The 26,607-nt window shown below is 35.1% G+C and overlaps 1 protein-coding gene across 4 annotated transcripts in view; it reads right to left on the bottom strand.

Moving 5' to 3' along the window:
- The window catches only part of CDH10 (cadherin 10), a 179,079-nt gene that overhangs the window by 123,505 nt on the left and 28,967 nt on the right, over positions 1–26,607 (bottom strand). Inside the window, exon 1 of one of the 4 annotated variants that reach the window (XM_073886998.1) lies at positions 14,985–15,059. The exons of the other annotated variants lie outside the window; for them this stretch is intronic. The gene's annotated coding sequence lies outside the window, so the exon portion shown is untranslated. Of the gene's footprint in view, positions 1–14,984; positions 15,060–26,607 lie in introns of those variants that run through there. 4 annotated transcript variants of the gene reach the window in all.

Here is a 26,607-nt window from a genome sequence, read left to right as displayed (position 1 = left end):
TGAGACCACAGTTAAACTATTTCCTGATATAAAAATGCTAAAAATTAATGAAATTCTATAATGTCATTTCCAGTTAATAAATTTATTTTCAAGAAATCCTTTCAAAACCACAGTACCTTATTCTAATTCAAAAATAACTTAGTATGACTATCACATGAAGTTTAAAAATTATTGAACCATCTTAGCATTCTGCATTTCTGTAATTCCTTTAGATCAGTGCTTGGCAAAATTTAATGTAAATTCACATTTCCTAGGGCTCTGGTTAGATGTCAGTGTTCTTATTTAGCAAGTTAGGGTGGAGCACAAGATTCTGTATTTCTAACAAGCTCGCCTGTAATGCCAATGAGGTTGGACCACACACTTTGAATAGAAAATCCCCAGAAGACCTCTCTAAACCTAAATCATCTTCAGAATGTGTTTATGACTTTTTCCTCTTTAATGACTCACAGCTAGGTATGTGGCCTGTTACACTGATGGGAAAATAAAATATAAGATGACTACTGCAGGAAGATCATTATTATTTCCAAATAATCAGCTTTTTTCCAGATTTTTTAATCAGAAGAACCTGTTTGATTCAAGTCAGCACACTACAGTATTTAATCTGCTCAAACTATAAACTGTGTTTTCTTTTATATGTACATTTTCAAATCTTTTTCTGAATTTTATTTCATTTTTTACAACCAGAGTTTTCATTATTCTTCTGAAATATTTATCAAAACTATTTTCTCTAAAACATGTTAATTTTATTTATAAATATGTAAGCCAAGAATGGCAGATTACAGAATATAATATAATAGACATTTTGACACATCTCAATTATTAATTAGGTCTCCACACATCACAGATGATCAATTAAGCTGTAATCCATCCTTGGCTCATAAAAGGAATTAGTCATTCTTCAGTCAGTTGGTTATGTTGATTAAGATCTTAATGTACTAGCTTTTTAAATTTCTCTTCAATTTTGCCATTTTTAATCATAATAGAAAATCCTAAAGATTATTAAGACCAAATCCAAGCCTCTATGGATGAACAATGTTAATCCTTTTAGAGTTTCACAGCACCAATAAAGCCTAATGACATTTCAACATCGAAATAAAGGAACATTTTTCAGGTGTGTTTATACAATTTAAATGAGCCAGTGCATACTAAATACTTCCTTTTTATGCAGCTGATACCATTTTATGCATCTAGTATAAAGCACTATGTGAGATAATTGAATCAAAGCACTACACTAAGGATTCAAATAATATGAGTCCATATGCTTGATCATATTTTCCAAGAGTTCATTACACATTATCTACTGTGTTCTAATGTCACAGGAAATATATATTTCTAAGTTGAATATTTATCACTCTATCTTAAGTATGTGTCTGCATATGCATCTCTGTTTAGACTGTAAGTTTAAATCAGGGTTTTATGTCTTGAATCACAAGTTAAAATAAAGGGATTGCACAAAGTATTAAATATTTTTGGAACTGGACTGAATATTATTATTCTTTCAAAAACATTTCAATGAGAAGGAAATTTGGTTTCTTTTTCTAAAAAAGCACAACAATGTGTCAAGGGCCATTTATAGCATTTCATGCTCACATCCTATTTATATATAACATCACAGAACTCACACGAAACATCAGTCAAATCGGAAATCAATATATCCTTTTTGAATGAAATATGTAACGCAAAGGTTTGCTGGTATCAGATAAGTTATCAAACATTGCTAGGATTGTTACCAATGCAGACAGAATTTCAAGAAGCTGGGACGCTTGCTATTCTTCTCAGATTAAAATTCCCCTTCAAGCAAAACCATGTGAAATTAATTTTATTCCCCAAGAATGTGACCTGCACACAAACCAGCAATACACTTCTCCACTATACTATGTGCTAACATTTTAACACGATAATTAGCAAAACCAGATACAACGCACATAAATTTGGGGCAGTGGGTGGATAGGGCATGTGGCAAGAGTAAAGAGAACATTGCTGAGTGAGACACACAAGTTGGTGTGGCCATTTTCTCTAAGGTTCCCGCTAATAAGCTAAAGACTCGCACCCAAGAGTTCTTGCTTTGCGCTCAGCAGCCTTTTTAACTTCAGTAGCAAGTGACAAGAGTCCCAGATTTAACGTGATCTTCGATCAAGTTAGCGGTGCTAATAGAGCTGTGACATTACACCTGCAGCTTCCTGGAAGTTTCGTTCTACTGTAGCTAGGATTTATTTCACCATGTGGAAATTGGTAGCAAGAATGCTCTCAGGGTGACTTAAAGATGTTAGTATAAAAGCCATCTGGTACCCAATTTTCTTTGATCCAGGACTTGAACTGCTTCTGAAAAGCAATGAAGGAAGAGATGGGGAGAGAGGGCTTGAGAGTTTCATTAGGAATTCCTTCCCAAGATAGGGCATCATTCCTCATTTAATGCATTCTTAGTAGAACATCAAGAAAAAGTTTCCATAGCTAGAAGAAAAAAATGCTTGAAGATAATTTCCTTTCAAAGTGACTTATGTGAAGACCTGTGTGTGTACTAGTAAATAGCATGCAAACAATCACTACACACTTCAGTATGTTCTACTACGTGACTTTATAGCATAGGCACTAACTTGGGATCAACCATACAACAAGCTGTGTTCTTGCTGTTAAACCTAAAAGGGCAAAAAGACATGACATTAACTTGTAAAATTAGTCAAAAGTACAAATGTGGAGATACATTATCGGTCATAAAATATCTACTTCATTTATAAATATAGTTATTACATGTGGATAAGCACAGTAATCAGAAGACAGATCTTTTTGGCATGCATTTATGAGACGGTCTGGCTTAAATAAAAGAAGCAGACAATTTTATCAGCACTAACTTTTAATTCTAATTATGCTTCAATATTTGCACAATACTAAAAAGCCCATTTGTAGATAGCCTATCTTATCTATGTGGAGGCCCATTACATAAAAAAGGATTAACTCCTAAATTATGCATCTGTAGCTGAAATATAAAATTGGAATAGCATTGCATTAAATTTCATCTTCTTGAGGGCAGAAAGGACTAGATTGTAATTTATTTTCTATTTTTCATAATGCTTGGCTCAGTTTTAAATAGGACTTTCATCATAGTTTTCAACTGAACTAAAAAGAATACAAGGTTTCTTTCTTTATTTTTCTATTATTTATTCATGTTTTTAAGTCTTCAAGATATCAGTGCTTAAGTATAGTCTCTAGACTCTAAAACATTGTATGAGTTTTGTAGATACTTGAAGTATTAAGCTAGATTATAATGAGCACCCCAATATACTAGTTGTACCAATAGTTGTGTATGGATGTGTGTGTGTGTTTTTTTTCCCCCACAATCTCAGTGGAGTGTGCTTAGAATTTTCACTATGTAGATGGGGTCACTGAGTTTCAGAACTGTTCTCTCAGCAGTGTTTACGGAGCACTTTCTGTGTGCTATACATTTTGCTATATGGAAGCTGTCAAATGTGAACAAAGCCGAAACAACTCTCACCCTCTAAGAACTACGCATTGATGAATGACAAGAGCACCAAATCCAAACATGGATGGTCTGAGAAATCTTTCTGCAGGAAGTCATATCCTTCATGACACACAGGGAAGAGGAAACAGGGCCACTGAGTGTATGTGTGTGCATGATGTATGCAAACCAGCAGGTAGTTAAACTGAGTTCTGGCAACACAGTGGGATGGAATTGTGCTCCATGAATTGTAATAATGGGTCATGAATATGTAATGGGTCACAAACAGGGAAAAGAATGTGCAAAGCTCAGGGGGAGAAAGGAGGATATGCATTGACAAAATGGAATCACTTCACTTTAATTGTATGAGACAATTCTTAAGATGCCTAAACTCAAACCTAAATTTAGGTCCAGGCCTGTTAGGATGCAGAGCCTAAGTCATCTGATTCTCTAGGCACAATTTTCTCTATTTCAATCAGGCCTGTCTTATCAATGAGGAAGCAGAAGGCAAGCTGAGGACAAAGCACAAGCTGACACCCCGCAATCTCCTCCCACCCCCCAGGTGGGACATGTGTGACATTCCTCAGGCACTCCCGCCTGAGCTGAAGCTAAGGGAAGGAAAAACAAATGGTTAATTTACAGAGATTACAGTCCTGCAGGACAGGAGTCTCCCTCACTTTACAAATGTCTTAGTGATTTATAAGAAAAAAAAAAGCGTTCTTATCAATAGCCTAACTTCCAGTGACCCATAGACTCAATTTCCTGGAGCCTTAACATCACCCACCTATCCATTGTGATGTGGGAAACAAAGGTAGAAAGGAATGGAAATAAAATTTCCTTATAATTTACAATCCACTGACAAGTCCTTGAAAGAGGCAGAGGGACCATGCCCTAGGGACTTAACTTCCTGGATGTTGACACTTTGCTAAGGGCAAAAGCTATCTTAGCCTGAACCCCAGGATCCTATAAGTCTACTCTAACATATAAAAATTCTTGGAAACTTCCTTTATCTTTACCCCCCCACCCCAAGATACATGTTGGCAATCATCCACAAAGTATATGACCCACCGATATATATCCAAAGGGTCTCACTGAGTAAGGGACTGGCAGGGCTAGATAGGGAGAGATAGGTAAGGGGGTAGGGGATCGGCTCACAGAAATCCCAAAAATGCAGGGGTGTAAGGAAACCAGAGATAAGGGAACAAACCACACCACTCTGCCCTAGGTGTCAGAGGTAGGGTCTTGATATAACAGTCATTTGTGACCAACAAAGAATTACCAGAGCCTAAAAAGGAAGTATACCATTAAAGGTGTTATCATCAGTCCTTACTGAAACCAAGATGTCACAAGAATGTTAAGGCCACAGGCTCCCTGGTCAGTTCGAAATAAAAGACCTTCAGTGGAGGCCCACGTTGGCAACCCTGTTGGAACCCCTCTCACTCCGGAGAGCTTTTTCTGTATCCTTGTTTCATAAAACTATCTCTTTACTCACTCTCCTTTGTCTGTAAGATTCATTCAACTCTGTGAGGCAAGAATCTCCCTCTCCCACTTCATTATGACTTTCATGGGCCCTATGTAGTTTACCTTTGTGGGCTTTTTCCTCGATAAAATAATAGTAGCAAATACATTTTACAACTGCATTCATATAAAGACACATATATTAATATCACATATTAAAGCATTGTCTTTGACCTAAAAGTTCAATTTTTACCTCGGATTTGAAAAGAAATAAAACCACTGTCATGCCTAATGGAGGAATTGGCTCTGACCTTAGCAGCAAACATATGATCAAGTACTTTTGAACTGAGCTTCAGAAATAAATTTTTTCTCCCATAATTTTATCTGATGGATATGGAAACAGTTTCAAGAATAATGTTACATGATGTGCTCAGTCTCAAACAGTTAGTGTCATAACCAGAAATATAACTCAGGTCACCAGATTTCCTGCCCTTGCACTGTTCTGAAATGTCTCGCATAATTTAACAATGAATAGATGTTATCATGATTAAAACTTACACTTAAATACTGTTATCAAGAAGACATCCTGGCTAGCTTCCAGTTTGCTGAGCGCAGAAAAGATGAACCCACTCGAAGTGGGAGATCTGACACCACAGGAATTGTTTGAACTACAGACCATGAAACTATTTGGACATATATAGTAAGATTCTGGATAAAGAATATCTATTAAAAATGTTAATGAAAATGTGTTTGGACATGTAAATTCCACAGATTGCTTTTGACTTAAAACATGTTATTGACAGGGGCGCCTGGGTGGCTCAGTCAGTTAACTGGCCAGCTCTTGGTTTTGGCTCAGGTCAGGATCTCAGGGTCCTGGGATCGAGCCCCTGAGGTGGGCTCTGCATTCAATAGGGAGGAGTCTGCTGGAGATTCTCTCTTTCTCTCTCTCCCGCTGCCCCCCCACCACTCTCTCTTTCTCTCAAATAATTAAATAAAATTATAAAAAAAACCCAAAAAAACCATATCATTGACATGCTGAATTTCAAGTATAAATTTGCTCTTCAAGTCCCTTTGAGAACAAAGGTACAGTAGCAGTCTTTCTTTTTTTAAGAACTGTATCTTTAGAAGGAAAGTTAGAATTAAGACTGAAAATGAGTTAATTAAAAAATAGTGAAAATTTTCTTTAAAAATTATGGCTACATGTAGTAGTTTCTATCCTTTACTCTGGCTAACTTCACACCCTGGTCCTGGCCTCATCACTATCAATCAGTCAATTCTCAGCTGTGCCTCTTGGAATCCCAACTGAAATAGGGATCTCAGTATTTCATGTAATGAGTTTTATGACCACCTATTTTAAAAAGTTTTGATTTCCATGTATGTGTATCTGCCTTTTTCCTTTTTTTAGTGCAAACGCCAATGGAGGAATCATCACCTGTCTGTCATTATTTTCAACCATTAGAAATTATTACAGTTTATAAGTCTGTTTTACTGAATCATTTAGTGCCTAAATCCAGTGTAATACAAAAAAAGTCACTATTACAAAATCTACACTATTGAAGGCAATGAAATTTATAAGTTTTCAGATATTAAAGGAAAAAACTAGTTCCTGAAACAATTATATACTTGACCCATATTCAGTCACAATCACTGTGGGAACTAGAAAGATGCATCATTTTAATAAGAATTTAGTGAACTAAGATCAGTGCCAGAAACAAAGTAGTACGTCTAAATTCTGGACCATTAAGACAGTCTATAAAATGTCTTTGACTCAAGTTAACCTCAAACTACTACTTCAAGAACACTGCTCAGCATTTCTTAGCTCCCTTGGATGGTTGGTATATCTTCTGCATATAACCCCTTCCATATGTGCATGATACATTCTGAATTTCTGCATGGGGATTCTTATTATATGGTGTTACATCCTGACTTCTTGATTATCCCTCCAAACATGAATTCCACATCTTGGAAAAAGGCATATTTTTATTGTTTTTTTTTTTGTGTGTTTGTCTGTGTGTTTGTGTTCTGTGTGAATGGCTTTTAATGGACTGAGTTAATCAAAGGAAATATTATGTAGCATGCATTTCCATTTGGGGACTTTTTAACTTATTTTCCTGCCTCCTACAACAACCAAGGCACCCCTGATTTCAATTTTTAAAGTAGGAGTAAAACAACTACCAGGGAAGAAATAAAACATCTGTGGTATATCCATAGGAACAGAGATCACAGTGTGATAGGAAGCATAGCACTGTGCGTAAGTCGAGGTATCAGATTCTGACCTCCTCAGCTTTAGTTATAAAGATCATTCAGTTCAACTTGTACTCTTGGTCTATGGATTCTAAAGCAAACCAAGCAGGATACACGCACTCAAGCATGCACACACACATATATCTACTGCTGAATTTACTTTAAACTCTAAAGAATAAGAATCCATAGCACTGGGAAAAGGATGATAAAACTATATGACTATGGACTCTGAGAAACAAACTGAGGGTTCTAGAGGGGAGAGGGGTGGGGGATGGGTTAGCCTGGTGATGGGTATTAAAGAGGGCACGTACTGAACGGAGCACTGGGTGTTATACACAATGAATCATGAAACACTACATCAAAAACTAATGATGTAATGTATGGCGATTAACGTAACATAATAAAAAAAAGGAAATAAAACTATATGACAAGACACACAAAAACAAAATATCATTTAAGATCATAAAGCTTGTAGTGGTCCTTTCCAATTCCATCCCCCCAAATATTGTATATGTCTGGTGTGTAGTGCGAATGTACATACTAAGTTTGCAATAGCAGTGTGATTACAAAATCACAATTGAAATTGTGCAACTGGAAAAAATTAACTAATTTTGGAGGCTAATCCAATATAGTTTTAGTGTATATATCCACATCATTGCAAATGGCAGGATTCCATTCTTTTTTATGGCCGAATAATATTTTATTATTCTTTATCCATTCATCAGTTGATGGACACTTGGGGTGTTTCCATGATTTGGCTATTGTAGATAATGGTGCTATAAACATTGGAGTACATGTATCTCTTTGAATTAGTAATTTTGTATTCTTTGGGTAAATGCCTAGTAGTGCAATTGCTGGATCATAGGGTAGTTCTACTTTTAATTTTTTGAAGAACCTCCATATTGTTTTCCAGAGTGGCTGCACCACATTGCATTCCCACCAAGAGTACAAGGGGTTCCCTTTTCTCCACATCTTTGCCAACACCTGTTATTTTCTGTGTTGTTGATTTTAAATTGAATAAAATTTTTAAAAATGATATATTTTAAAATATGTAGGGTATAGCTAAAGAAGTGCTTAGAAGGATATTTATAGCATTAAATATCAATTTCAGTAAAGAGAAACATGCCATGTCAAATCAATTTTCTAAGCTTTTTTTTTTAAAGATTTTATTTATTTATTTGAGAGAGAGAGAGAGAGTGAGAGCCCAAGAGGGGGTAGGGTCAGAGGGAGAAGCAGACTCCCCACCAAACAGGGAGCCCGATGCGGGACTTGATCCGTCACTCCAGGATCATGACCTGAGCCGAAGGCAGTCGCTTAACCAACTGAGCCACCCAGGCGCCCTCTAAGCTTTTTTTTAATAGACTATTAAAATCTTAAATCAGGGGCACCTGGGTGGCTCAGTCGGTTAAGCGTCTGCCTTCAGCTCGGTCATGACCCCAGGGTCCTGGGATTGAGCCCCACATTGGGCTCCCTGTTCCGCGGGAAGGCTGCTTCTCCCTCTCCCTCTGACTGTCGCTCCCCCTGCTTCTGGTCTGTCAAATAACTAAATAAAATCTTTAAAAAATAAAATAAAATAAAATAAAATAAAATAAAATAAAATAAAATAAAATAAAATAAAATAAAATAAAATAAAATCTTAAATCAAGGAGACAAAGATATATATACACAAAAATTTGTATATTTAATATATATAATGATATCGTATAATATCTTATATATTATGTCTTTTATAAGAGACATAGTAAAATGAAAAGACAAGTCATAAACTTGGGGAAAATAATTACTAACACATATGTGATAAAGCATTTATCCTTATTACATTAAAAAAAATCAGTTAAGTAAACAACCCAATTAAAAATGGGCACGGGCCTGAACAGACATCTCAACAGCACAATTAAAAATGGGCACAGGCCTGAATAGACATCTCAACAACAACAAAATACTTATGCCAAATAATTACATAAAGAGATGTTCAACATCATTCACCATTAATAAAAACTTGTAAAGTAAAACCACAATGTTTACCATTATACTACATTAAATAGCTACAATGAAATTTAAAAAAAATTAACAAGTGTGGGAAGGATGCAAAGCAAACGAAACTTCTATACTTTGCAGGTGGGAATGCAAAATATTATAGCCACTTTAGAAAACAAACTGAGGTTTCTTAAAATGTTATACATGCACTTAACATTTGATATAACATTCTCATTCTAGGTATTTGTCCAAGAAAAATAAAAACATTTGTTCACATGAAACTATAATATATGTAAATGATCATACCCACATTATTCAAAATTCATTACCATCAAAAACTGGAAACTATCTGAATGTCCTTAAATGGGTGCTGGGTCAAAGGAGCTTTGGTGTAACCATTCACTGGCATGCTCCTTGTCAGTAGAAATATGTGAACTACTGATATAGCAACACAAATGAATCTCAAATGCATTAAAAGAAAACAGACTTGGGGCGCCTGGGTGGCTCAGATGGTTAAACGTCTGCCTTCGGCTCAGGTCATGATCCCAGGGTCCTGGGATCAAGTCCCGCATCGGGCTCCTTGCTCAGCAGGGAGTCTGCTTCTCCCTCTCCGTCTGCCTCTCCCCCTGCTTGTTCTCTCTCTGTCTCTCTTGCAAATGAATAAATAAAATCTTAAAAAAAAAAGAAAACAGACTTAAAATCATATGTAGTGTATAACTCCATTTATATGACATTCTTGAAAAAGTAGAAATATAGGGACTCAAACCACAAAAGATTAGTGGTTGTAGGGCCCTAAATGTCACAAAGTGACATAAGGGAACTTTTGGGGAGATGGAAATGTTCTCTATCTTTTCTGTGAGGGTGGCAATGAGATTGTATACATTTGTCAAAATTCATAGAATTTTACACTAAAAAGGATGAATCATTCTATGTAAATTATACCTTCATACAGATGGCTAATAGGTAATGAAAAGATGCTCAACATCACTAACCATCAGGGAAATGTAAATCAAAACCACAATGAAATCTCACATCGCACTTGTCAGGACAGTTATTATAGAGAAGGATAAATGTCATTTTTCAACAAAGGATATTTAGCTTCATTGTACTTACCTTTATCAAATATTAAATATTTTTAATAATTTTAAAAGCATTAAGAATGTGTACTTTTATAAATTATCCATAAAACTAACTACTACATAGTATTTATAAATCTAAATAGGCAGTATCCAGGAAAGGCTTATTATTTTGAAATTTTATTCAGATCAGTGGATCTTTTATTCTACTCCGAGACATTGATGGTCCAAAGAAAAAGATGCCCTAAACTATATGCCCCATCTTGCTTCCTCTTATTCTTTAATTCTAGTTAGTTATCAGTCTTCAAAACAACAGACTAAACCTAACACTTAACAGTGTGCCAAGTATCTTTAAAATCTACATAATCTCCTCAAGACTTTATAACCTGAGTTTGGCCTGACACTCATAGTTTCAGAAAACAGGGAGTGCATGCAATAGTGCATAAAATATCAGGGCCCTGAAAGTCCATGCCTGTTTACGGGAGTGTGTAATTTAATAAAGTGTTCATTGATGTCAGCGCCCTGGCTCATCACACGTGTGTTGATCTCAAGGCTGCAGCACAGAGACTCCTACTGCTAATTAGATAACTGAAGTGAGATTACATTTTCTCTTGGAGCCAGACACAAAGGTGGGAAAGTTATTCTCAAAGGGATTTAGATTTTCAAGTATCTGATGGAACAGAACAAAAATAGGGAAGGGCACACTTTAGGGAGAGCCAGCTAGAGAAACAAACTCGACAGAGTTGCAATATAAATGAGAACAAAAGTTATGAAAGATACCACCAGGTTCCCACTGTTCCCACTTTATTCACACACAAATTTCTAACCTAAATTATAAATAAGGAATAATATTTTTATGACTTACATACTAAACTTTCTAACAATCTCTTATAAATCCCAGAGAAATTCAAGAGCCGTGAGTTAGAAATCCATATATTGTATTTTACACTTTACTAACTGGGGATGGCCATTAGCTATACTTTTCAAAATCATATCTGAAAAAGTCAAATTAATGATTTCTTAAGAGAAGTTGAATTATGTATCATTCACAGAGCTACGAAGGATTTTTCATCTGAGATCATACAGATGGAAGTTTTGTTAATATTGAAGCAAAAGCAAATATTCTGTGATGATTTTCATAAAAGTGTTTTATTAATGCTTTAAATATTTTATCTTTTAGTCTAACCTAAATATTAAAGATTATCTTGTGATAAAAAATTACCAACTCAGTATTATTATACAGGTAATTTTATACTTAAAGAAGCCCCCCTTTTTTTATTTGATAACATCAACCTGGACATTTTAGATGCCTGACAAACTGAATTCTTAGTTTGCTACTGAAATATCCTTGACAAGAAATGTTAGTATTAGGAAGAAGTACACTAAACAGTGTATGTGACACAATATTTTCTATTTTTAATAAGAACATAGACATAGTCTTCAAAATAAGGAGATTGCAAATAGAATTTTCACATTTTAAATCAGTAGTAATGAAAAAAGATATGGAAGAGTAATGGATTCTGTTAGCAAAATTAACCAATGTTCTTGCTTTTCTTACTTTACCTGTCAGTACAATATGTGTTGGTCTTTAATGGTTTGATTAACTTATGTTCCGAATATTTTAACAAAAGATTTCAAAATATAACATATTAGCACAAATTGCATTGTCTCAGTATTTGTGAAAAAAAAATTAAAATTTTATTATCCCATCACTTGATCAATCCATTCAATGAACAACTATTAGTACTTAGTATAAACCAGATACTGTGATATATAATCAGTATTCAAAGGCACAAAAAAATTCTTTTAAACAAACTTAATGTTCAACGGGGAAAAACAGTATTAACAATATAAACTGAATAAACAGCATTTTTAAAGTTATTAAGATTTGTTCATTTAAAAAATTTCTCATTAATTTAACACCATTCTTTGGACTGGAGATTTTGGGTGTTAGGCTCCAAGAGTTTGGATAGAATAAAGTGGTGATTATTTAGCACTGAGTTTCAAACTGTATTTTCTTTGGTGTATCTGTAGAAAGTCAGTAATTGTTGAATTTGTAAAGTTTAACTAAGAACTTCAGTATGGAGAGAGGTAAGAATAAAATGCAGAATTCTCACTCTACTGGAAAGGAAGAAACCACTAGGAATTCTGAAGAAGGGCTCTCAGGAAAACAAACAGAATGTCAAGTGGTCAAAGAGGGTTAGTCTCCTGGCTCCTGACAATTTCTTCCTCTTCTATGCCTCTAGTCAACATCCTTAAGGCTTGGGGGGGGGGGGGGGGGAAGGAGAAAGTCAGAAGCACAGACCAGGTGCAGATAGAAATGGCTGATGAATGTGTCTAGGTGGGTGAGTCAGAGGACAGCCTGACAGAGTCCCAGACAATCAAGCACGTTCTGAAGAATCAACTTGTGAACCAGAACAAACATTAGACGGGGCAGAGGAAAAGACAAGGAAGTAGGACAACAGACTTCAGTCACAAGATTACAACAGGACACTACCATAAAATATGAAGCCAACCATACTACATCAGAGACTGGCACAGCTCTGGGATTATCTACCAAAATGATCATCCCTGAAATGATTACAGGATAGTTTTTAAGGACTAGCTACTTTGCAACAGAGACCAACAGGTATCCAAGAGACCAGGCACTGCCACCACAAGACTATGAGAGCTTCCCTGAAATGTTCTGCTTTCTGCTCTTCCTATTAGACTCCTCCCTACATACACATTCCTCAGCCTGGCTTGAGTCGGCCTCACTACCGCTGACCATCTCCTAATTCCCCTGGTCATCTGGCTCTGTTTTCATGATCAGACACCCATCAGAATTACTAATCATGTTGCTAGCTGTCAGATGTCTATTCACCTCCTCCCCTACCAGTCCAGAATTCAGGCGATAACACCTGGTAAGCACTATAATGCAAGACAGTGGTGCAGAGTAGAGGCGCTAGGAAGTAAAATCAACATCTTTTAAGGGATTCCTGGACTCAGAAATATTCCATATTGATATACATACACTGGATATTTTTAGCTAGTTGATCTTTTTTTTTTTTTTTAGGGCCTAATTTTATCTTGAGACAGTTCTGGAAAATCGACTTTCATATATGACCACTTATTACATTCCAACCACTGAGCAAAGTACTCTCTCTCACAAATGCTGTCAATTCTTAAAATACTGTGAATTAGATTTCTAATTATATAATTGAGAAAAATAAGGCAAAAACACTTAAGATGCATGTGTTGGGTTATAGAAAATAACATCATATTAAATAGCTTCTTAAATATAAATTGAATTCTTTAATCTTAATTTCAATAAACAGTAGTTTTATAGGCCATTTAAAAATTGCATTGACTAGGGTCATCTGTATTTTAACTCCCACTATGCTAATTGTAGTTGATTAAATTTAAAGATAGATATTTAAATATTAATATTTTTTTATATTATAAATATGAGTGTTTGGTCTCCATTAAAAAAAACACTTATGAATTAAACATTACATTTTCTTTGAATGGCAATGCCAAATAGCTCTAACAAATGGAATTATGATCCCTGAATATAGAGATTATATATCGATTTAATTTATTTTTGGTGAAATCTTCATACTAACATCAATAAATACTTCCTGGCAATATTCTCATTCTTAATTTTATTTCTCTCAGTCCAAATCTTCAAGAAGATTTTAAGTGCCTGTACTTATGTGCATTTGGGGGTATGGAAGAAAGATGGGAAATGATAAAGAGGTAAAGAAATATAAACAGGTGAGAGTACCGAACAAAATAGGGATGCCACCCCTTTCACTGAGCTCCTAAGAGGATAACAATTCCCCCCTTGACTGTCTCTGAAGGATCAACAATCAGTACTTATTAAAAGACAATAGAAAAGGAACAGAAAAAGTCCAAAGGGTCAACATTGGCTAAGTGACTATTATAGGCCAGACATATTTCTATATAGTTTAAATACTGTTTCCCATTTTCAGTTATTTACTGTTCTGGGAAAGGACTTTATATTTTTTAAAGATTTACTTATTTGAGAGAAAGAGTGAGAGAGCAAGGGGAGGAGCAGTGGGAGAGGGAATCTCCAGAAGACTCCCCACTGAGTGTGGAGCCTGACCCCGGGTTGAGGGGGTCAATGTCACAACCTTAAGATTATGGCCTAAACCGAAATCAAATGGCGGTCGCTCAACCAACTGAGCCACCCAGACACCTTGCAAAAGGACTATTTATTACTTTGTTTTTTATCCCTAGGACCTAGCATGGATCCTTATATATTCAGTCACTCAGTAAACTATTGGAAACAATTATTGGAAAGTAACATTTTTTTTCCTTGGCAGGATACCCACAACTAGATCATATAAACTATTAATCCCATTTAATTGATAAATCACACAAGTCTGAGGAATTATGTAACATGTCTCACGTGACATCGCTAGTAAGGCTAAACTAAGATTTTAAAATAGTCTCTTTCCTTCCTCCTAATTATATTATCATCTAACAGTAGACTGTTTAACTTGTAAAATAGCAATAAACATAGTTATGCAAGAGAGTATAAAACAGGATCACTAGAAATGTTGTTTAAAAATTCCTATCTCCTATTTTTCAGCATAGGTTTTATTAATTGGCAGGCATATGTCTACCATGGTCCCCAGTGATCCCTTCCTCCTGGTATTCACAATCGTGTATGTAATCCCTTAGTCTTGAACGTTGGGCTGACTTAGTGACTTTAACCAATAGAATACAAGAAACATGAAGAGATAATAATTCCAAAGATTGTGACTTACATCTTGTTAGCAGACTCTCTCTATTCCCTTCTCTGCTTACATGCTCGAATGACAAGCTGCCATGTTGGAGAGGATCATGTGACAAGCAGCTGACCCTGGCCCATGGCCAAGAGCCGTCAAAGAACTGAGGCCCTTTGTCCAACAACCTGTGAGGAGCTGAGTTCTGCCAACAACCATCTATTCAGTCCCTCTCATGCCTCCTTTGACTGTGAGAAAGATCCAAAAGCCTGTGAGAAAGATCCTAAAGCACTGGGCCCAGCCAAGTTATGCCTGGATTCATGACCCACCACCACTGTAATATAATCAAAGTACATTGTTTTAAGTAGCTAAATTTTCCGATAATTTGTTACATGTTAATATATAACTAATATAAAATTAAAAAAAATAATTTTTAAAAAGAATCATATATTCTAGAAAAAGGTATCAGTTGCTTATAACCATGAAAATATATGTAGTAAAGGGACAAAGTGTCCTGAAGTCCCATTGGAAGTAAGAATAGTTACTTGAGCTACAATAAATGCCATATTTTATGTGGTTCCAATTGCAATAAGGTATTTCAAAAAGAAAATTTTTCAAAAACAGTCATTTGCTTTTTGTATATACCCTATTTCTAATGACCTGCTGTGAATATATCTATGAGCAAGTATAAATAACTAGGTGGTTGATAAGACTCATTTTTACAGCAGTTTGATTCACTTTTATAGCCTCGCTAGTAAAAAAAAAAAAGAGAGATTAAATCAACTTTATTTTCTATGTATCCTTTACTTTCACGTATAGTTTTCAAAATTTTGTTCATTGTTTTCATTGCATTCTTTGCCCTATTCTTTGGCTTGCAAGCATCCTCTTCACTGGAAAAAAAATGAAGTATAGCTTTCATTTATTATAAAAATGAAAGGAAGTCCTTGGAAGTATTTGAGGCAGCTTGTGAAGACATTCTCAGTAAGTAGGAATTTGGACTGTGTTGCAACATAGGACATTCTAACAATTGTCTCAAGCTTTACACGAACTATTTTGGGGGCACATAATTTATTGGTCATTAAAGAACCCATCTCTTACAAAGATACAACATATAGTACAGATGAAATGTTTTCATTATCTTTTGAGTAGAGAGACTTCTAACAGAAGGGCCTTTGTGAATAGGCTTCTATTTGTTCTCCCATCCCCACTGAAAACACCTTTACTTAACTATTCAATAAGTAGATGTTTGTTGATTGAAGCATTTGTTTAAGAACAGAAAAATTACAGATGCAACTGAAATCTAAGGAATTATTCATTTGTAGGCATACCTAAACACCAAAACTAACTGATGATTTTCAGAATAAAAATATGTGTTCTAGAAGAGTCTGACTAAAGTCAGATCAGACAGCTAAGGCACATAGTCTCATAATTTTGATAGCGTGTTTTCTGGTTCTGTTGTATGGTTGATGTTAGTATATGGCTATAATACAAACACAGTGGATCTGAAAGTATTAAAAAAATAATTACTCATCTTGATAGCACAAACACTGTGAGATCTAAGGACAGACACTATCATTGCCATGATAATTTATGAAGTGGGAAAATGGAAACAAGTATAGATGAAAGGCATGTTCAAATAATGGGACCCAGCATAACACAACCTGCAGTATATTCCCTTCCTAAACCCATAAGGAAATAGAAAAGTATCTATTACTCTCATGAAATTCATTCTAGCTTGCACCCTTTCAACAACAGCCACACTCCCTCCTGATTGTATGGTATAGAATTTAGACAACATAAATTTGGAACAGAAAAAGCAAGAATCATGAAACTCTATTTGTTGGACTCACTGTAATCGAGGATGGACCCGAATTTTTAAAAATTCGGAATAATAGAGGGTTGATAAGTATTTGGTAAAGGATCCAGCATGACACTGCAGAAGCTGGTGAAATGGGGGAGGAATTAGTCCCACTATGTTTTCTCTGCCATGGCCTTTGACAACCTTCTCACTGCCCCGGCCACCATCTGATGAAGCTAGTTTTGTTGTGTTTTTCAGACAAGATAAGCAGAGATCCAGGCACAACTATCAGGCTACTGGTGTCTGCAATAATTCTGTCTGCCAACTAAACTGATATTTGAGGATGAATCCTGGCCACTATTTAAACTGAGGCATAACACAAGATCCATATTTATCTCAGCTTTCATTCTTCATTTTGCCACCTGCTCACTCATTGTTTACCCGACACATCCAAGAGAACAGGGCTTATAGTTTTAATGTAGTCCCCCCCTGCTTTTCTGTTGCCTAGAATAGCAGCTGACGAAATGTGCAGGCTTTGGCTTCAACCATCACGCCATCTCCAACTGCAGGAAATTAGCACCTGGAGTCATTCACATGTTCTGGTGTCTCCAGTGAGTGTGGCCACTACCACTTATATACATTCTTAAATATGCTTTTTTTCTTTTTAAATTAAATTCAAGTATACTTTATATGTAAAAAATGCACATATTTAATGTATGCATTTTGATGAGTTTGGATATTTATGCACACACCTGTGACATCACCACAATCAAGGTAATAAACATGTCCATCACCTCCAAAAGATTTTGTGCATCCCTTGTTTTTTATTTTGTGGGTGTGTGTGTGTGTATGTGTGTGTGTGTGTTTGTCTAGTAAAAACACTTAGCATGAGATCTACCCTTTTAAATTTTTAAATGCATAACACAGTATTATTAACTATAGGCTCTATGTTGCATAACAGATCTCTAGAACTTATTCATCTCTTGTAAATGTAACTCTATATCCACTGAATGCCAGTTCCCCATTTTCTCTTCCCTACATTGTCTCAAGTTGCCCAAGTTACTCAGAATGCATTCTAAACTGTCTCTATTTTTTTTAATGTCATCTCTCATCTATTTCTCTTGGTTGGTTTTCTTCTCCCTCCATTTATTTCCACCAATACATCAAGACCATTTCTGCATCAGGATCTTTATACCTGCTTCTCCTCCTGTTGTGGAAAGCTCTTTGCTCACATTTTGCATATAACACTTTTTACATTTCTCAAGTCTCAACTCAAATATCACCTCCCTCAGAAATTTCTGTCTTACTTAAAACTTGGCCTCAAAGGCATTCTTGTTCACTTCACCTCATTCATTTTTTTTAATTTTATTTTATTATGTTATGTTAGTCACCATACAATACATCATTAGTTTTTGATGTGGTGATCCACGATCCATTGTTTTCGTATAACACCCAGCACTCCGTGCAGTATGTGCCCTCCCTAATACCCATCACCAGGCTACCTCAACCCCCCCCCCCCAAACCCTCAGTTTGTTTCTCAGAGTCCATAGTCTCTCATGGTTCGTCTCCCCCTGTGATTCCCCCCCGCCTTCATGTTTCCCTTCCTTCTCCTAATGTCCTCCATGCTGATCCTTACGTTCCACAAATAAATGAAACCATATGATAATTGACTTTCTCTGCTTGACTTATTTCACTTAGCCTCATTCATTTCTTTTGCAGATTGTATCACACAGTGATATTAGTGCTATTTTTATCTATTTAACTCTTTGTCATCTATTTCTAAAATACATTCTACATGACTACAGGGAACTAATATTTATTGTTCTTTGTTGCATCCACAAACACAGAGCAGTGCCTAGCACATTGCAGAACAATATTCTGTTAGCAAAAAATCAAATGAAACGGAGAATGAATGAATAACAACTCTTTTCTAAATCTAGGGAGTTTCCCTTAAGTCTTCCCTATCTATCATGAATTGTGCTTCTTCTCATGAGTATAAAGCTCCAAATAATATAGACATACCTCCCAACTTTCACTTGACTTCCAGGTACAATTTAGATTCTCATTTTCAAGCCTATCCATCAGACTGAATTTTTTTATACAGATGATGCCATAAATTAATTCATATATGTGATTCCATAAAGTGATCAAGTCATGTCTTTCGGAAATAACGCCTTGAAGCATGAAGTGGTCCTTACTGTGATTAGCCATGGCAGATGTTCACTACCCAAATCTGTTGGCAATTAGAGGTTATGATTTTGACTATAGCATTTTGTAACTTATCTTTCTACATTGTCAAGCTAGCATCCCTTCTGTTACTTTAAATTATTTCAATAAGAACCATACTCTATTCATGCAATGTTACCTATAATTATTTTATCTTATGCTTTTTTGAAAGAAAATATATATTCCATGACATTGCATGGGTTTAGTTCTTTTCAGCAGGTTCAAAAGAAGAGGAGGGTCTGTGTGTAGTAATCTTCAAGACATATCTAGGTTTGCTTAAAAAAGAAAAGTAGACCAGTTATTTCATTTTTCTGCTGCAAAAGCCAAGTAAGATTTAAATATTCACTACTTAGCTCATTAAAAGAAGAATGATTTTTTGTGTGTATGTAATGGGAATTAGGATTTTTAAGCAATAAATTTGGATTATGATTAGCATTATGGTTTTTCAAGATTTCTTGCATTTTTAGGAAAGAACATTGAATATAAGTTTTATACTTGGGGATTTCTTAAAGCTAAAAGACAATAAAAAGAAGAAAGCATAAAATTAATAGGTATAAAACAAATGGTAGCTTTGATAAAAGTGAATGAAGTTAATACAAAGTCGGGGCTATTACTAGATTGCAATTATTTTGGAAACCCTGGACATAACTAACACTCTCTATATTAAAAAAAAAAAGTATTGTACCATCAATTGTTCCTGTTTTGTGAAAATTTAAATGAGGAACAAAATGAAATTTATTCTCCACAATGTTTTAGTAGGTATTCAGATGCTTTCATTGATTCTATATAATCAGAGGACTCAAATTCTTATCTATTAAACCACTAGACTAAGGCTGAAGTCTTGTGTTTATCAATTTGCATGTCAGCTAAGTTTACTCTGTGGCATGACCATAGATTATACTGGTCCTCGGAGTGTGTGTGTGTGTGTGTGTGTGTGTGCGTGTGTGTGTGTGTGTGTGTGTTTTATTATTTTCCTCTAGCAGCTATCTTACAAATATATCTTTTTTTTTCAAGAACATCTAATCAAGATAGTTATTCTAGAAAAACACAAATCTCTCATTATTATGATTCCATTGAATTTAATATCTCATCCTTTTAAAGCACGTATCCCTTTAGTCAAAAATATTTGCATGGTTGTTACTGCAAAGGAATGGCAAATCCAGCCTCTTGCAAACGCATAAAGTTGTATTCATAGTGAATATATATTAGTTTTTTTGACAGTGGCACTGTTGATATTTTGGACAGGAAAATTCTTTGCTGTGGTGGGAGGGGGGCATCTTGTGCAAAGGAAGATGTTTAGCAGCAACCCTGGCCTTTATTCACCCACTGCCAGGAGCAATTACACCTTGCTCAATCGTGACAGACAAAAATGTCTCCAGATAATGCCAAAGGTTCCCTGGGGAAGTAGAAGCAAAATTGTCCCCAATTAAGAACCACACAATGGTAACATCACGTATAATATTTATATTTAGATGAATAACTTAATTAAGGACTGAAAGCAAACCCTAAATAAACTGTGTAAGTTTAAAAGCAAAGGAAGATTGAGGGCTAAAACCAGAAGCTGACTAAAGTCCTGAAAAGAGGTATGCACTGGGCATGTTTTCTAATTAATATGTATGCAAACTTAGAAGGTAAGTCAATTTTTGTGAGAATATCATTCTATTTTCCCATTTCTAAGCTATTTTTATAAAAGCTTGAAGTTCAAAATGACCTAAGAGTTCTTCTAATCCAAATCAGTAACTGTATAAATACAAAAAATGCGTCATCATAGGGGTAAATTATTCCCTCAAGGGTTCATACTGGCAGGGCTAATCTAATAATCCAAAACTCTAGACTCCAGTCACACCAAATTCCCTAACACATTCCGTATGCTCTCAGGCGAACACTTAGGCTCTCCCCTGCAGCACACTGAACCAAAACTCAGGGAAATGTCTAAAAGCTCCTTTACACTGAAGTATGTGATTGATATGGTTTAGTAAGTTCTGTACTAATTGGCATAGAGACTAGCTGAAAAATTGGCAATTGAGGAATGTGGGAGAAGGTAGAGGCAAGAATGTTTAGGTTCAGAGAATCTCAAAAAATCACTTTTCGTAAGGAACAGCATACAGTACATATTTGTTAGAGTTTTTATCCTAAGAGTCTGTCTAACCATCTATCTTTATTCTTCCCTTGGTTTTCATTAGAATGCATTAACTCAACATACCTTTTTGAAAGAAAATCTTCATTTTTGGTTTGGAGGCAATGATGACAATAAAATATCTGTGGTATTTTTGATGACTTAGTGATCCTGGCTTACCTGATAGGTACAGTACTGCCCCATATTTAAAAAGAAACAGCTGGTACCAATAAAATATGGGAAAAAAACATATATTCAGTGAAATTTCGTGGTGAATATATTGATTATTTGAAATACAATTGGATTCTCATAGCCTAGGTAGGTCAACATAAATTCCAAATGACTTAAAGAGGAAATGTAAAAGCAAAGTTATCATTTAATATTTTTCAGATCTTAGAAGGAAAACAGAAGACTAGAGAAATATCCAGCCACAATTTAATGAAAGATGTTACCAAGGAATATTTAAACAACCACTTCTAAGTCTTCATTTGCTCTTTCTGTTAGGGCTATATATCTATATTCTCTACCATGCACCTCTAGGGGCGCCTGGGTGGCTCAGTCGTTAGGCGTCTGCCTTCGGCTCAGGTCATGGTCCCGGGGTCCTGGGATCGAGCCCCACATCAGGCTCCCTGCTCGGGGGAAAGCCTGCTTCTCCCTCTCCCATGCCCCCTGCTTGTGTTCCCTCTCTCTGTCAAATAAATAAATAAAATTAAAAAAAAAAATCACCATGCCCCTCTAAAGAGAAGAGCCTCCTTGTTGAGTTAACGACACCCACATCCCTACTCCATTCCCTTTCATGTGGGTCATGTAACTGGGTCAGGCCAGCTGAGCAGCCTCAGGCTCAAGAGGACCTACTAAGACTGGGTTTTGTTTACACAAGAACATCAAAGAAATAGCTGACAAATATAGCTTTGACTATATTTCCAAATATGCATTAATTTCCTATCAGTAGGAAAAAGATAATTTGGATACTTTTTGAGAAAAAATTGGAGGGAAAAAAAACACAACTTAGGATCCTGATGGAATCTAAATCAAAATGAACTGAAAGGTAATTAGAAAAATATCACACCACCATTATAGGCAAGACCTTCTAAAATATCTTTAAAGAAAAAACTGAATATATTAAATAAGATAAAAATGCAGTCCATGTAAAAGCTGTAATAATAACAAACCTACACATTTTTAAGGACAACATGCATATTTGGAAAACTATATGCAACATATATGATAAAAGATTTAATACTTCTAAGGGACAAAGTACTTTGACAAATTAATAAAAAATGAGAACCACAATAAAAAAATGAGTAAAAAATGAATAGGCAATGCCACCCAAAAAGATAAGAATCAGTATATTATATATTTGTCACTATTTTTGCTGACAAGTCTATTTCAAATACCTTTTCAATATTGACTGAATGACCTGCATTTTAATTCCTGAATCCCAAGACAGAATTCTAACGAACAGATTTCTCAGCCTCCTTTGCAGTTAGGAAATCCACATATGAATTTGGCTGCACAAATTTGATGCATCACAAATTGAAATGATACATAAATTGGTAAAAGTGTTTGCAGGCAAAAGAACCTCAGGGCAATAAAGGAAATGTTGACTTTATTATCAAGCCTGGTAGAGATGATGGCTCAAAAAAAAAAAATATCCAGCTGAAATTAAAAATGAAATGTTATCATCCCATGGTCTGCAGTAGCAAAATAGCTAATTAAATTATAACCTATGGTAACCCACAGTAAAATGCTCCCTGAGCACAAGGCTTTGAGGAATCAGGTGGCTGTTCCAAGAGGTCAATATATAAGGCATGAGGAATGCGTGAATTGTGAAAGAGTTGGTTGTTTCAAATTGTACTGACAGCTGAAGGAAGAATAACAAGCTCAAAGACCTAAATCTTGGTTCAGGGTACAGAGAGAAACCATGGGAATTTTATGACTAATAAAATAATCTTGTATCATCTACAACTGTAAACCTAAGGCAGAGCACTAATCTCAAAAATTTGATCCTGCCAATTATAAAATGTTAAGTAGGTTCACACATAGTCTCATTACTACCACAGCATGAAAACTAGTGAATTAATTTAGAACAAGTAAGATTCTGAATATTGGAGAAGGGAAATGTGGTAGGATCCAGATGGCTCAGTGTCCCCCAAAATCCCAAATATCCCTGATTCTTCACTTTTAGCAAAAGCAACCCTTCCTTCCAAGTGCAATAAGGCCCCTTTTTGCTTTTGCTTAAAATCCAATAAGGACCTCATTTGAGAGAGTTACTTTACAAGGGAAAACTATTCTTATTATGTCCATCTTCTACCATTTCTAATTACCTCCTGATCTAAATTAGAATCAGAAACCTATGTGCCCAAGGGAGACAATTACAAATTCAGATTCTAGAAGACAGGATTAAGAATAAAAACATTGCAAGAATATTTGGATCTGTATCAGCAAAAATCTAAAAAATACATATAGGATTAAATTTTGAAAGTAATAAACCCAGGATTACAGAACATCATTTTATAAGGCAACATTTATTAATATGTTGCCCTTCCCATAAACTTTAGAATTATTGTGCTAACCTCAGCACATGATAATGGGGTTTGCTTTGTTGCTTTATTAGCTAATTAAAATATGGACTTAATGAAGACTCTGAGATGCTCAAAACTCTTTGCTCTTTTGTGTATAAGAGATTCATTTAATTAAGGAAATGAGAATGGTAGAGTAGTTTTATCATATGTAATTCCCACAATTTACTCCTTATGTATCTTGAAAGAGGATAAAAAATCCTTTCTAAACTGCATATTAAGAAATACATACATGATGGCATACCAGCCTCTTCAAAAAGTATTGTAGAGGTTTTTCCCTGTTAGCTAGGAATGCTGCTAAGAGATTATGCAGTTAAAAAAGCTTCCCTATTTCCATGGGCATGATGAGACCCTTGAGTATTGGTATTTGAGAGCAAATCTGAGAGTATTTGAGAGCAAATAATACCAGTGGACCATCAGATGCAAGATGTAATTTCTGTAATTAATAGTGGTTCAAAAGAGCATTTTTCAATGACTAATTGATATAGTCTCTAGGACTGAAACAGATGTACAGCTCTTCAAGGTCTGTAAGAATTATATAACTGAAAATCCTTTAGGTTGGTCAGGCAGAAAAATGACTCTCCAACTACAACAGAGATTTGTGTCTTAGCCAAATTCCAGAACTGCGTCACTTCAAAGACTCAGAGACCAGTGAATGATTAAGTATTTGACCACACCTGGGTAATAACCGTGATAACAGTGGAAATATCTTCTCCCTAGTTTTTCCAAATGAGATTTGCTGGGTTAACTGTGAACTAGGAGGACAGAAATAGCTAGACATTTTGAGAACTTTGATAAAATTTTCAAGCGTATGAAAATACTTAGGGACCTAAAGGATTTTCTGATTCACTACCCAGATTGGGGACAAATGAGTGTTAAAATGGACTTTTGATCTAATTTCATCTCATGATCAGCTCAGTGAAGCCTCAGACCTATCCAATATCAATGTACACAGTTTCTGGGCATATTATTGAAATGAACATGCTCAGAAACTGGAAGAAAATCCCCAATAGATAGCTAGCATTCATTCCTTTTTCCTCTTTCTTAAATATTTAATTTCATATTCAGATTTTTATACTCCACTCCCACCTTGTCAGCTCATGTACCTAAAGGAAAGACTTAACCATATCCGATTTTACAAATTCCAGTAATCCCATGCCCCTTGTTCTTGATGGCTTCAAGGATAGAATTCCAAGAGGATCTCTTTAGTTATTCCTGTGACAGATCTCTTTCACTTTCTCTCTTTTCTGCCTGCTAGTCATTAAGAAGAAAGCATGTAACCTAGATTACTACGATTTTACAACCATAAAGGGCCTTATCACTGGAAGAATTCAAAATTGTGAATGAAAGAATAGATGCAGAAGAAACCAGGTACTTAAACAGCATAGAATCCCTATATCAGACAACTGTAAGGTTGACCCCTCTCTGGTCTTTTAGTTAACCGAACCAATAAATTATTTTAGAGATGGAACTAGATTCACCAACTGGAAGTTCACTAAAATTTGCAAACAAAATCATCCTAACTTTCTGTGACCAGCTGTGGATGCATAACTGAAAATAAAATGGTATTTGTTGGTTTAACTCTACACACAGAACAATGTATTATAATTATATTAATTATGAAATTTTTTTCTAACCCAGGTGTTTATTTTTTTCTTGATGAGAAAGCAATATTTTATTAAACAAGAATTCTGGCCATCTTAACATTAAATATGAAAAAAATCATGATACTATTACTCACTTGGTAAATGTGAGATATTTCTAAATAAATTTCCAGTTAAGAAGATATTTAATGATCACTTCAGTGCAATTTATACTTCCTGAGAATTTGCCATTTGAATCCCTAAGGATGTGTTTTGTTAAAGGTAATATCTTATTCGTTAGAACCACTAAGACATTTCATAAAGGGTTTAAAATTTATCAAAGGACTTACTTATTAATGTTGTGTCATAGATTTTACCTGTTATTTAAACTTTTTAAAAATAGTTTCAAAAAAGGCATAAGGATTTGAAACTTTGAACATCTGAGTCTTAAGTCTAAACCACAAATTTACCCAGTGAATAATTTAAAACCTATAACTTCACTAATATAATTCATAAATCTAGTACACAATGTCAGGTATTTTAAGTTAAATAATTTATGTCCAATTTTCTTCCTAAAATTGAGATGCTCACATGTAATTATATTCAATTTCGTAGAAAAGAATCTCATTTACATCTTGCTGAAATGTGTAAATCGGTGCTTAGAGTTACCCTTTCCATGCTCTTGCCCTTTCAATTTAAAGATATAAGTTAACAAACACTTGTATAAATATTTAAGGATTAAGAAATTCACATCACTATTATATACTCTTACTAATTCAAAAATAAACTCATGTTTTGAGTTATTTTTAAGATTGACTGTTTTCGTAGATTATTGAACAATCCTACAGAACACACTAAAACAATAAAGAATAACACATAAAAATTAAAATTTTGACAGAGGCTCTTGAAATTTGCAAATAACTGAAAATTTAAAAAATCAAGAAAAAATGTTAAATACATATTGAAGATGATTAAGAATATAGGAAATTTATTACTGACACTATGCAATGCCTCTAGACACTTCTTAATATATCATTTAATTTCAGTATAAAATAACCTCTACAAAAGAAAGAGAAGTCTAATTAAAGAAAATGAAATGTCTTCTAGATACTGATTTCAAGATCATGAATAAACATTTGGGCACCTGGGTGGCTCAGTTGGTTAAGCGACTGGCTTCGGCTCAGGTCATGATCCTGGAGTCCTGGGATCCAGTCCCACATTGGACTCCCTGCTCGGCGAGGAGCCTGCTTCTCCCTCTGACTCTCCCCCCTCTCATGTACTCTCTCTCTCTCATTCTCGCTCTCTCAAATAACTAAATCTTTTTAAAAAAAGATCATGAATAAACATTCAATTAAACTGT

Source organism: Callorhinus ursinus, unplaced genomic scaffold (assembly GCF_003265705.2).
Source record: "Callorhinus ursinus isolate GAN/ISIS: 27379988/994484 unplaced genomic scaffold, GSC_fseal_2.0 scaffold3, whole genome shotgun sequence".
Classification (NCBI taxonomy): Eukaryota; Metazoa; Chordata; class Mammalia; order Carnivora; family Otariidae; genus Callorhinus; species Callorhinus ursinus.
The sequence above is the reverse complement of the archived record's forward strand: the minus strand, read 5'-3'. Positions and strand labels throughout refer to the sequence as shown.